Source organism: Leucopleurus acutus (genome assembly GCF_964270905.1).
Source record: "Leucopleurus acutus genome assembly, chromosome: 5".
In the NCBI taxonomy this organism is placed as follows: Eukaryota; Metazoa; Chordata; class Mammalia; order Artiodactyla; family Delphinidae; genus Leucopleurus; species Leucopleurus acutus.
In genome coordinates this window covers 39,785,905-39,800,645 of record NC_139147.1, presented here as the reverse complement: position 1 = coordinate 39,800,645, position 14,741 = coordinate 39,785,905, and positions in this window count along the sequence as shown.

Here is a 14,741-nt window from a genome sequence, read left to right as displayed (position 1 = left end):
TGGAGATAATTGCATCATGTAATACTTTCAAGATGTCAGGGTAAAAATATGTTCAAAGATAAAGTCTTGTGGGCTTAAGTTTCACCATTTATCATGACTCAATAGTATTCAAGTTTGCCTTTTATTCAAGGGCAGAACCCTTTTCCAGAAAGAGGGTGGAATGCAATGCTATTCTCAGAGCGAGAATGAGAGAGTAGTATAACCCTTACAAATTTGAAAATTAAGACAAGGGTCATTACTGGAAATGTAGTCAGAAAGAAGATTGGAACCCAAAGATGAAAGAAAGAGGTTGGAGGAAGAACACATGTGGTTGGCCTCAAATATACTGATAGTCCAGATCAACTTCTGTACTAAAGAAGCTATAGCAGAGGGGCTAAGTATGGTCGGACTTTCTCCATGGGGTCATTTGAGTTGAGAATGAGTTTGCAATGTTGTTGGATGTCCAAGACTATCGTGGAAGTACTTCAAATGTCAGTCAGCCTCATGACTACTAAAACTTTGAAAAAGTAATTATTAATGTGAGAGTTGTTCATATCAATATATTGACACACTGATGTGTTAGCCTTTCATCTATTCCTGGAAGGAAGGGAAACAGGGAATGGCAGATAATTAAATTTGCATTCTTTTAGTGCCTATTTGTCTTGGCACTCTTTTGAGGGCTTTGTGTATATTGACTCTCTTAATTCTTACGGTAACCTTAAGAGGTGTGCGCTGTTATTTCCCTGGTTGTTCAGAAGAAAAAACAGAGGCATAGAGAGTTTAAGCAACAAGTTCAAGCTCATACATGGCTGGTGAGTGGAAGAAATGGGATTCAAACCCAGAGAGTCTGGATCCAAGGGGAAGGTCCATAACCACCACACTAAACTACCTCACATGTCATTGGATATTTCAAGTAGCTTTGTGCCAAGAATTGGACAAGGATGGGACAGATTCTAAGTTTACAGTTGGTAATCCGAATAGAACATTTGGAATTTGAGAGCAGTTGATGAAGGCAGGCAACTAGTACATTGGTTATTCAATGGTTTCTTTCTGGTCCTGAATGAGGGTACCTCTGCATGAATACAATTTAATACATCCTTAGAGTCCTTGCTTGGTAATATGTCAGGTCCTTGGCTATCAGCAAGCTGGGTGCTGGCAGTTGTGCTTGCCCAAGAACAATCCAGGAAGCCATAGTTTTCTCCACATCCCTGGCTTTAGCACAATTGTGCTTCTGGTGCTGATAGGAGGTTCTGTCCTATAGTGTGGTTCCTTCTTCAAGTCGGAGTTGCTATGTGTTGTCAGTAAAGATGCCCTGGAGTTTGTCTGCAGTTAGTGCCACTTGGTTGACTCACAGAGTAGAATAGAGCACTGAGTGAAGGTTGAGTCACACCCCCAGTCTAACAAATTTCATACCCACAGTGTTTGTAGAAACACCACATTTCTTATGCCTATCGGATGGTGAAAATACCCACTATATTCATGCATCACATCTTGGTATTTTGTTGAATGTTAAACACAGAACCTGAACTATTACATAACTCAAGCCAATTTATTTGGATTAAAATTTATCTCCTTAAATAGTTTTCAACACTTGAAAATATTAAAAACCTAAATATTGACCACTGCAACTCCCATTACTCTCATGTTCTAAATTTATTTTCTCATTCGGCAGTTAGATTAAGAGAGTCTCTATTGCTTAACGTATGGTCAGGCCACTCATTAAGTGAAGGTTGTTCTCTTGCTCTCTGTACATCCCCTGCCCAACCACTGCCTGCCTCACCTTTATCCTACTCACATGACTGAGCTTCCTACATCCTTGCCCTAGGCCCCAGCTAGTGATTGTTCTTATCAGAAGCAGTGAGGGACGTGCCCCTCTGATGGCTTTCTGCTGGTTTCCTGGTAACTAATGAGCCTGCCTGCCGTTCACCGTACATGGTAGGGTGTAGCTCCAGGACCTTGCTACCGATGTGTAAGCTCCCCCATCCATTAAAGGCATGATGTCTCTGCTGCTGACTCAAGGCTCTTTCTTCAGTCTTGAAGCTGGGCAAGCACAGGCCTTGCAGGCTGGCGGAGTGAAGACCAACACTTAATGTGTTGCCTTGTGTTTCTTTCTCATTCTACCATTCTTGTATAGGAGGTCAATTTAACTTTCGTCTGAAGTGTAATTATTTTCTTTCAAATATTTCAGAGTTTGGTCCATTGACTACTAGGATGTCTCTCTCACAGCTTTTTAAATTTTTTTAAAAAACATTTTATTGATGATTACTGACATTCATCTGCCTTTCCAGTTGCCACTATTTCTCTTCCTAGAGATGCTTTTCTTTAGGTTTCCTTATCATTTCCTGCATCAATCACAGACGATCTTTTACTATTTGTAAAGCAATATTAAACTAAAATAAAGGCTTATAGAACTTCCAGTTCAAGTTGTAACAGAGAGCACGTATATTTATTTCACTTTCTTTCTGAAAATTCAGTGAAATTACAACACAAATGACAAAAACAGAGCTGAGTAAAGTGAAGCTATCATCAGAACAAATATTTAGTTAATTTCTGAATAATAAAATTCAGATGGACTTATTTGAAAGATAAATCAGATGAAGGGTACTTAAGTTTAAAGCCAATAAAGACGAAATTATAAAATAAAAGTAAACTGCTATATATAAAAAGAGAAAAACAATCACCAATATAAAATGTTAAAAGTAGACTTGAAGAAAAAAATCTAAGAAATTACCAGAATATACACAAAAAGAGAAAGAGATGAAAAAGTAAGAAATCAGTATTAGAGATATAGATAGTTATTCTGGGAAGGACATCATTTATGAAATAGGAATTCCAGAAATGCCGAATGAAGAAAATGGAGGGTGTGGTAGATAAAACAGTGGTTCTGAAAGATGTCTATGTCTTAATTCCCAAAACTGAATATGTTACATTACATAGCTAAAGAGAATTTGCAAATGGGATTAAATTAAGGATCTTAAAGTGGGAAAAGTATCCTGAATTATTCAGGGAGGCCCAATGTAGTCACAGGGGTCTTTATAAGAGGAAGGTAGGAAGGTCAGAGTCAGAGAAAGTGATGACAGTGGAAGTCTGAATGATTTAAGGAAGGAGCCGTGAGCCAAGGAAGACATGTAGCCTTTAGAAGCTGGAAAAGAAAAGGAAATGGATTCTATTTTAGAGCATCCAGGACAAATGCCTCTGATGACACCTTGATTTTAGGACTTCTGATCTCCAGAACTACAGATAAAAACTTTGTGTTGTTTTAAGCCACTAAGTTTGTGCTAATTTGTTACAGAAGCAGTGGGAAACTAAGAGAGAGAGAATGAAATAATCAAAGGGAAAATAAAGTGGAATTTCCTGAGGGCATAAAAAAGAACAGTGCATTCAAGATTGAATGAAGGCTTCCCTGGTGGCGCAGTGGTTGAGAGTCCACCTGCTGATGCAGGGGACACAGGTTCGTGCCCCGGTCCGGGAAGATCCCACATGCCATGGAGCGGCTAGGCCCGTGAGCCATGGCCGATAAGCCTGCGCATCTGGAGCCTGTGCTTTGCAACGGGAGAGGCCACAACAGTGAGAGACCCGCGTAACGCAAAAAAAAAAAAAAAAAAAAAAGATTGAATGAACCCCTCTAGTTCAAAACAACATTCAGTGGAAAAAAACAAAAAACACCACAACTAGACATATCACAAAATTTAGAACAAGAGAAGATCTTAAAAGTTGTTGGCAGGAGGACTTAAAATGAAAGTTAAAGCAATACTAAACTAAACAGCCATAAACAAAGGATCGGTTTTAAGATGGGCATCATAAATATTTTTCACAAGAATCATTGGATAGAAGATGATGGAACATTCCTTCAAATAGATGTCTAGAATAAATGGTTTTAAAAATTGATATCTATCCACAAGAAGACTATTAATCAAGGTGAGAAAAAAAGGCATTTTGGAAATGTAAAAACTCAGATAGTTTACTACGTGTAAATTCTTCCTTAAAGAAATATATAAAAGTGTACTCTGGCAAAATAAAGCCTGAGTATGGGAAAAAGGAAAGTAAGGAATTTAAGAACCCACATACCAGATTCAGGAAACTAAAGAATAGAATTTTCTGGATAACAGGTAAGTAGCAGTGTTGAAACCAAGCAAAAAAAAATTAAAATAGGGAGTCAATGAGTTTTGAGAAAAACTTGTGCGAGAAGAAAATGAATATACTGGGGCCAATGATGTAATGAGAAAGCTGGGTGGTCTTGGAGACAAGGTAAATGCAAATTAAAACATAAAATCTTGTAAAAAGTACACTACACCCTCACAATTATATCAGTTTTCAGTATTTTTGTTACTTGAACTTTTATCCTCCTATATATTTGAAGAATTCATTAAAAAAGTTATGGGTTTTGTCACATCAGGAAGCATAGATTAGTTGAAAAATCTTCTGCAAGGCAGAGGTAGCTTTGAACCCAGGCTCTGATTTCTAGTGAATATTGATTATGCTACTGTCCTTACTGAGTTTTGTTTTTATCATCTCAAAGCTGGACAATAAATTTCAATTCATACATAGGTTAAAGAATTACTTCAAGATACCATGTAAAAGCCTCTATCATAATGTAGGCATTTATCAATATTATATGTTTTTTGCCATCCTATTCTACCCTTGGAAGTGTAAATTTGAACTCTTTTACTATTTACCAGCCTCCATAAAATCTTGGATTCTCACAATTTATAAGGACGTCCTCACTGTAATTTAGGGTTAAGGTTCTCTTTAGAGTCTCTTTAGAAGCAGCTCCTTTTCTAGGTGTCTACCTATAGCCAAAGTCTAAATTTCAAAAGCAAGCACTGATGAGATTTTTCACATTTTCAAGTAAGAGTATTTCTTTTCCTTATGGTAGTTAAATAAATGCTTGTTTAGGGAACAGGGAGGAAAATCTTAAACTGTTTCACAAACTTGTTCTTTTTTACACCTACTTCCTCTACTTATTGCCCAGGGAGTTTGAAAGAACATCCTGGGATGCCTGACAGTATAGTTGCAAAATCTGTAGCATTTGAAATGGTCCAACCATTTTTATAGACATCCGGCTTTCAGTTGAGACTTTTAAAGGTTTCAACATTATTTGCAATTCCTAGAAATATTTTTAAGAACACAATGAAGGAAACTGAATTACCACTAACCAATAATTCTTCAGTCTAACCTTGTTTAGCTGTTTGTAGTCCCCCATTATCTGACCCCCTAAGAAATATACACATTCTTTTGGCATTTCCTCCATCTTAAAGGCCCAATATAGATTTTTGCAACATACCTCTTCCATAGAAGGTATATTTAAAGTGGTTTGAGTCGTAACTATATCAGATTTTTTTGATCACATTTCTATCAGATGTTATTAGTATATGTATTTCAAATAGACATTTCTCTCCAAACAAATCCTGAGATCCCTTATTCTCTACCCTCAGCACTTCAGTTTGGTGCTGAGTCTGTGAAAGCTTATGAATGGCCAAGGAGGACAGCACTGACTCTACTGCAAGTCTCTGGGGCTACTGCCCCAGGGTTTCTTTCTCTTTATGCTCATGGATGGCCAGAGATCTCTTGCAGCAAGGGGAGGGATTCCAATTCCCAGCAAGAAGGCTCTCTTGCTATAATACCTTCAAATTACCTTCTCATTTTGGAGAGCCTGAAGAATGCTTTGCTGTTCTGATGTTCTTTGTTCTATCATCCACCAGCATGCATGCACAAATACAGTGATGCCTCTTTCTCTGAGGCCTGCTAGCACACTGCAAAAGAACATGGGTGGACTTCTGGTTTCCAGTTCTGTGTGGAAGAAGATTGGAAGTCACCATTCAGTTCTAACAACAAGTAAAAAGCTGGACAGGATGAAAAACTCAACAACTCATCCTGAGAGAGGAATGCCCACAGGGCAAACTGCTGCCCCCAAGACTGGAGAGACAGTCAGGCAAATACAGGGAGTCTTGGCTTATAGGAGCAGAGACTCATCAGCAGAAACTGCTGCAGGAACAAGTGCTGGGGTAGAGAAACCTAAACTGTACTTGATACATTTCTGGAGGCTTTGCGTGGACAAATCTGAGAGTTAAAAATTCTAGAGGGACTCAGTCATAGGGGTTCCCCCACATTATTGTGAGATTTACTTCCAGGAGCTTGACCAGATTCTCACAGTAAATGTGTGAGAAAAATCCCCTCAGGCTTCCCATAGGGGGAGGTGGAAAAGGAACTATTATGAAATCCCCAAGAATACAGGTTTCCCTCACTTTTTCAAAGTAAGGGAGTTCATGAAATCTTTCATAAACTGAAATGGTGTAAAGCGAAGAAGCAATTACCTTAGGATACATTTTGCCAGTGGATGCATAAAATAAATCGAGCTAAAGCACAGATGCTCACAGGCACAGTTCAAAGCCTTGGTGGCTTGATGCTGAGTGTAGTTCCTGGGGAAGGAGCTTGGTGGGGCCACCCTTATTGCTCTGGGTGCACGCTGCCTCTGTAATGACTCGCTGCAGAACAAACATGCAATGCTAATTTTGTTTTTTACCTTTTTTCATAAATGCCAAGATACTCTTTAGATTTCTTTTGGTTAGTGAAAACAGGTACTAAGGTAGGTCTTTCATAAAAGTGAAGTGGTATAAAGCAGACTTCCAAAAAGCAGGGGATACCTATACCCTTTTTTTAATTTTTATTTTATATTGGAGCATAGTGGATTAATAATATGTTAGTTTCAGGTGTACAGCAAAGTGATTCTTTTATACATATACATGTATCTATTCTTTTTCAAATTCTTTCCCCATTTAGTTATTATAGAATGTTGAACAGCATTCCCTGTGCTATACAGTAGGTCCCTGTTTGTTGTCTATTTTAAATATATCAGTGTGTACATGTCAATCCCAAACTTACTCTGTTTCTTTTAACAAGACTTGTCATCAGGAGAAACTAGTTAACCAGACCCTAGACTTCTGGGGTTTTATCAGAGGTTAAATGACATGAGGAAAGGAAATACCCAACTCTAGCCTACTCTAGCCTTCCATGTGGCAGAAGGGAAATACAATTGACCCTTGAACAACATGGGTCTGAACTGCCTGGGTTCACTTATAGATGAAGTTTTTTGAATAAATACTACATGATCCCTGGCTGGTTGAATCTGCAGATTAAGAGCCATGGATACTAAGGGCTGACTATTGGACTTGAGCGTCCTGGAATTTTGGTATCTGCGGCAGGTCCTGGAACCAATCCCCACAGATACCAAGGTATGACTGTAGTTAACTCAAGCCCACTTTAGCATCTTTTCTCAACTAAGTGGGGAGAAAAAACCTGTGAAGTGCAGTCCAGAGGCATAGGGTCACTGAAAGACTGAGATCTAATCATAGAACTGTAAAAAGTTTCCCTCCCTCTTTACTTCACCACCACATCAATAAAGGCTTATTTACAACAGCTCCTTTTACTCAGTATTGCCATTGTTCAGCTCTCAAGAAAAATTTCTAGGCACACTAAAGGAAAAGACACAATTTGAAGCAACAGAACAAGTATCAGAACCAGGCATGGCAGGGATGTTGGAATTATCAGACTAGGAATTAAAAAATCTGTGGTTGATATGCCAAGGGCTCTAATGGATAAAGTAGACAGCCTGCAAGAACAGACAAGCAATGTAAGCAGAGATGGAAATCCTAAGAAAGGATAAAAAAGAAATGCTAGAGATAAAAAATGCTGTAATATGAACGAACCTGAAGGATACATCAATAGAATCCTCAAAAACTAAAAAGGAAAGAGAACAAAGACCAAGAAAAACAGAAAAGAATATCCAAGGACTGTAAGAAAACAAAAGGGTGTGACATACACATATAGTAAACCCCAGAAGGTGGAAAAGAGAGAAAGGAACAGAAGAAATATCTGAAACAATAATGACTGAGAATTTCCCCAGAGTAATGTCAGACACCAAACCACAGTTCCAAGAAGCTCAGAAAACAACAAGCAGGATAAAAGCAAAAACAAACAAACAAAGTACACCTTGAGGTAATGTTTTTAAAATACAGAAAATCGAAGATAAAGGAAAAATCCTGGAAGAAGCCAGAGGGGGAAAAAAACACCATATCTACAGAGGAATAAAGATAAAAATTACATCCAACTTCTCCTTAGCAAGCATTCAAGTAAGAAGAGAGTGGAACAACATATTTCAAGTATTGAGAGGAAAAAAAAAAAAACGTGAGAATTCTGTATGCTGTAAAATTATCCTTCAAAAGTGAAAGAGAAATAGAAACTTTCTTAGACAAGCAATAATTGAGGAAATTTCTTGCCACTAGACCTGCTTCACAACAAATATTAAAAAAACACAACCTCTTTTAAGAAAAGGAAAATAATGTAGATACTCAGATTTATATAAAGAAAGGGAATAAGTGAAGGTAAAATAATTTTTTTTCTTAGTCTTCATTGTTCTAACAATTTTTTTTCAAATTAAAAATAGAAAAAAGTTTTAATTGTGCTTACGTATGTATCTTATGTATATTTGTTATGTATGCTTATATATAAGTGAAATGAACGATGATAGTAATACAAAGGATAAGGGGAAGGAATTAGGATTATTTTGTTATTTTAAAGTACTCACACTACCCATGAAGTATTAATTGAAAGTGGACTTGGATGTAGTTTACAACACAGGAAATATACCCAACATTTTATAATGACTTTAAATGGAGTATAATCTATAAAAATATGAGATCACTATGCTGTATAGCAGAAACTCATATTGTAAATCAACTATATTTCAATTTAAAAATGCAAAATTGAAAACAAAGTAAGAAAGTGGTCTTGGAAGTATCACTGATATGCAGAGAAAGGAGACAAAATGGAGTCATATAAAATCTCAATTAAAACCACAAAAGGCACACACAAAAATGTAGAAGATAAAAATAGGCACAAAGAGCAATGACAACAAATAGAAACTGGGTTCAGCTATTTTTCTCCTTCTCTTACTTCACTTGCTAAGAAGTTGAATTTTCAGGATAGAGGAAGGGGCATGTCATTCATATATCTTCATGGTGGCTCTTAGTTTTGTCTTATTTTGGTTCAGCCTCCCTCTGTTTACTGCACATGCACTAACTGATATCTTTGCCATCAATCTTGTCTACTTTGTAGTTAGGCCTCCTACATGCCCCTGAAACTAAAGTTTGCGATTTTGAACTTAGGGTTGTGACTGTCCTTCCAGGAGCATAGGCATCTCCCACCTGGTTAATTCAGCTGACCCTCAGTTTCATTTGGCAGAGACATGCAATTCTCCTCCATACATCTGTCTGGTCTTGACCCAAGTTAACTCATCCCACTACAGTAGGGCTACTCACAGACCTGGTGACTTCCAACGTGGTCCCTCTTCTATAGAACTATGGCAGGACCAAGAGAGTGTCAACCATGTCTCTTACCATGCTGCTCCACCTTCCTTTTTTTTTTTTTAATTAATTTATTTCATTTATTTATTTTTGGCTGCGCTGGGTCTTTGTTGCTGCGTGCTGGCTTTCTCTAGTTGCAACAAGTGGGGGGCTACTCTCCGTTGTGGTGCAAGTGCTTCTCATTGCAGTGGCTTCTCTTGTTGTGGAGCATGGGCTCTAGGCGTGTGGGCTCAGTAGTTGTGGCTCGTGGGCTCTAGAGCACAGGCTCAGTAGTTGTGGTGCATGGGCTTAGCTGCTCCGCGGCATGTGGGATCTTCGCAAACCAGGGAACAAAACTGTGTCCCTTGCATTGGCAGGCGGATTCTTAACCACTGCGCCACCAGGGAAGTCCTTGCTCCACCTTCTTGATCAGACTGGGGTACCTCACGTTAGCACAGTTTGCAGAGTGTCCTGTGTCCACCCAAATGATCTCAATGGAGGGAGTGAGTCACAAGTCCCTGAATTTAGTACTCTCCTCAAATTGTCTAATAGACTTTCCTCACCTCCAGATCAACCACAGAGAGGGAATATTGAGTCACAAGGCAATCTCCTTCTCTCCCCCACCTCCATTTCCTGACCTTTCCTCAAGGTCAGGGTGAAGTATTATTTCACTTATCACATTGTCACCTTTCTTTCCATCTTGACCTCAGGGGAATGTGGCTGCTTTCTCTACTGGAAAACACCTAGTTTAGCCCTTCGTATATTAATAGAAACTAAAGAAATCAAGCTAATCTTTATTTTTCTCTACAGTTTTGGGATTTAAAATCACTGTCTTATTGTAAAATATTATTGGTACTCTGTCATCATCTCTTTTTCTCTTTACATTGCTTCTGAAACAGACTTTAATTTTCTCATCCCCCAGTGACTGGACCTAGACCTCAGGTCAGTAGGCATGATGGTTATATATGCAGAAAAGTAAAGGCATAAAGTTCATTAATACTTTTCAAATAATTACCTTTTTTGCCATTTTTATCTATCGTCTCTTTAGAACTTAGATGTATATTTCAACGGCTCATCTAAAAGCTTCTGTTACCAGGAAGTCTGATAATCCGTACGAAGTCTTTTTGCAAAACCTGAATTCCTTATGTCCTCCTGTAACCCTCACACACTCTTGTAAATCTCATTTAATGGTGTCATTTCTAACTCAGTGCCCTACTCCAGAAACCACAGTCACATTTGACTTTACCATATCCTCCCTCTAACCCTTCCCTCCAATTAAGATGTGACTCAAGTATACCGCCTCCAGAGTTGTCATCCTTAAATCCTTAGGAAAATAACTAAAGTCTCTAAATGTATGCTTCCTTTTTTTTTTTTCCAAACAAAAATATTGTTACATAGATCACAGGTTGTTGAAAGAATTAAGTGAGATGATGTATGATGGATGTAAATTTCTTTGTAAAGGGTAGCATTACTCTTGTTTTTCTCCTCATAAACTTCCACAAGCTTCTCCTTTCCTACTGGGTCCTTCTGTGTTACGCTCAAGTTTTTAGCAAAATATTCAGGATTCTTCACCATTTTCCACCGTCTTTAACACCTTGAACACTGAGTACTCAAGCCACTCTGAATTTTTTCTCCTTCAGCATCAAGCCTTGCTTTTTCATAATTAAGCGTGCTCTCCACTGTTTATCTCACTGCTTAAAATGCCTTTCTGCCCCAGCTCGCTCTGCAGCTCTGCCATTAACTCTCCCAGTGACCTTGGGAAAATGTCAGAATCTCTCTCTGCCTCAGATTCCTAAATTCAAGGCTAAAGATAAAAATGAAGCTGTTTCTGTTTTGTATATAATTTCATATGTTTCATTTTTTAAGATTCTACATATAAGTGATCATGTGATATCATGTGATATTTGTCTTTCTCTGTCTGACTTACTATACTTAGTATGGTAATCTCTAGGTCCGTCATAGAAAACAAATTTATGGTTATCAAAGGGGAAGGGGGAGGGTAAATGAAGAGCTTGGGGCTAACAGATACACCCTACAACATAAAAAATAGATAAACAACAAGGTCTTACTCTACAGTACAGGGAACTCTATTCTATACCTTGTAATAATGTATAGTGGAAAAAGATCTGAAAAAGAATATATATATATATATATATATATATATATATATATATACACTGAATCACTTTGCTGTATACCTGAAACTAACACAACATTGTAAATCAACTATACCTCAATAAAGAAACAAACAAAAAATGAAACCAAACTCATAAAGATTAAGCAAAATAATACATATTGATATTACAAATTGGCCTATCTTGAGGGGCAAGTAAATGTTACCCACTAACTAAATATTGTATTATTAATTACTATTTATTATCATCATTATCAGCAGTAGCAGCAGCAACAACTTCCCAGAATGCTCTTACTTAACCTTCAAGAGCTAGTTAAAATATCATCTCATCTGAAAAGACTGCTCCAGGGAAATATATTCATTTATCCTGTTGTACTGTCCTTTCCATCTTGTATTCATTTCTTCCCAGTTTCTCAGCGTCTTGAAGGCAGAGACCATGACAGTCATCTTTATAGTTCTAGTGCCTGGTCAGTGACTGCATATAGCAGGTGCTCAATAAACAGTTGCTGAATGAAGGAAAACAAACCAAAAAAATAATAAAACTTATTGTGTTGTTAGCGTGTAACAAATTGTTTTAAGATCTCCTATGTATTAAGTCACTCAGTTCTCCAATAGCCCTGTCATTAGCTACTCCTATTATCATCCCATTGCAGGGGTGAGAAACTGAGAGATGGAAAAATGCATTAATTTGGTCACAGTCAGGACCAGAACCAAAATGACATAGGGTAAGTCCATGAAATGATTGAATCCATTGCAAGATAGGTTTAGGCCAGAAATCCATTTACTGCCTTGCAATAATATATTAGGGATTACGGTCACTTTAATTTCAGTATCAAGTAAGGCTCAGTTTTCAACGCCTCACGATAGATCTTGGGTATTCTTCCTCCTCAATATGCAGTTACTTTAAGGCCATAGGTTCTTTCAAGGAGAGATTGGCGAAACATTTATTATACATGCTTTTGGTGGCATGACAGAGTCTTTCCTCAAGAGAATTTATCTCCCTTTGGGTCACCAGGCCCTGTGTGTGAGGTTAGCTCAGATCTGGATACTGGACAAGGAATAATGATTTTTCATTGCAGAAGCTAATAGAAGCCTTGGTTTATTTTCTCTTGAGGTTTTTTATTCATATCCAGCATCACCCTTGCTGGCTGCTCATTTATTTCACTCCTAGACATATCACAGTGTCTTATAATTGTCAAAGAACCCCGTAATTTAAGGACCCCTTGTTTATCATATTAGTATTGCTGTGCTTTATAGTAATTATACTGACTTTGCTCCTGATGGGTATGTGCCACCATCTGGTCTTTGCTATTCGGGAACCGTGTCATCTTCATTGACACAAGGACCCTATCTCTCATGGCATCATCTCCTCCTGCTAATTCTGTCTTACAGAGGACAGCCACAATGAACTTCTCAAAGATACTAGTGTTCTTCTCACTAATGCATGCCTTCTTGGGTACAACAGCTATCATCATTCCAGACCTCAGGCTCCTGCTTACTCTGTATCTTCACCATAACTTTAGCCTAGAAGACACTGAGGCCGAACTTTGTCTCCTTTGCAGTTTTTCTACATTTACTATTAAATCCTGTGCTTGAATTTCAGCAAAGGTTACCCCTAGCTGTAGGAAACAAAAGTTTTGAAAAATTTCCATGAAGGCCCTTTGGCTTATCCCAGCATTCCCTGAATTCATAGGTGGATAACTTCAGACTGTCATTCTCTTTCTGCAAGGTTTCCAATATAAACAAAAAAACAAACAAACACACAAACAAATTAAAAATTCGGCTTATTCCATGGTCTTTAAAATTGCCATTGTTCCCACATAGTTCAATATTGAAGTTACACCATAAGCCAATGTTTTCTCTCTCTCTGCTGCTGGTCATCCCATTCTAAAACAGGTGAAAGTATGAGTGATCGCCGTGCTAAAAGCAGAACTTAAGACAAGGACTTATTAAAATGCAGCTTATTTAGAAGGTGATACCCAGAAACAGAAATGAAGAGATGAGGAAAGTGACACAGGAAAGGAAGCTATTTGTTCTCACTGTTAACAACTGGCACTTAATCCCACTGTGGGCTTCATTCTCTCTAAAGAACTGTGTTGAATGTACTTGTTGAATGAAGAAGCAGAGCCTGGGACCTTGATTACTAATCCCTAGCTCCACTGATGGATGGATTCATCCAAGGGCATTCACTCTCTGAATTTCTGGGCTGCTTTGCTGATACTTCCTGAGTTGCTATAACAGAAAAGTAGAAAAATATGGCTATAGTTTCATATGGGATGTGATAAGTGTGATGAGCTCTGTCTATGAAAAATGCAGCTTAGATTATAGTAGGCTAAGGGGTTGTGTCATAAGGCACAAGAAGCAGCATTTCCCTTATATTCATGATCACATTTTTACTTATTATATCCATTTTACAGATGAGAAAATTTAGGTTCAGATTCTGAAATAATTTACTCAAGGTCACATAAAAAAATAAGTGACAGAATATAACTAAAGCTCACAAGAAATGAAGAATCTCCAGTCCTACCCCAGACCTACTGAATCTGAATCTGCATTTTAATAGAATCCCTAGATATTATACATGCATATTTAGGTTTGCTAAGCACTGGCTTAAATTTTTTTTCTTAAATGCCTATGGTTATAAATCAAAAGAGAAAGTCATATATAGTATCAAGTAATCCAAAAGGTATACTGTTCTTTTAATTAAACCAAAGAAATTCTCCTAAGTATTTTCTTTTATAAACCTTTAACTAATTAAAATATTTTGCTGGGAGGGACCCCAGCAAAGAAGTTTCTGTGAGTTAGAGTTGGGTTGGGAATTGATATAAAAGGAGTGTTACTGTCATAAGTAGTGTGCCAATCAGAGGTGAAGGCAATGACACACGTGGGTATAACTCAAGGACGACTTATTTGAGAGTGTATTAGTTTTCTATAGCTTCTGAAACCAATTACAAAAACTTAGCTTAAAATAACACAAATTTATTATCCTACAGTTCTGTTCGCTTGGCTATTTACTCTGCTCTGTTTCTCTTCTCTGCTCTGGAATAAAGATGTTGTTCAATTGGGTTTTTATCAAGAGGCCCTGGAAGAATTTTCTTCCAAACACATTCAAGTTTTTGGAAGAATCCAGTTCTTTGTGATTTTAGGACTGAGGTCCACATTTCCTTGCTGGCTGTCTGCTGGGGGCTGTCATTAGCATCTAGTGGCTCTTAGGTCCTTCCCTGTGGGTCCCTGCATCTCAGAGTCGGGAAGGGCACATCAAATGGGCTCATGCTTGGAATCTCTCT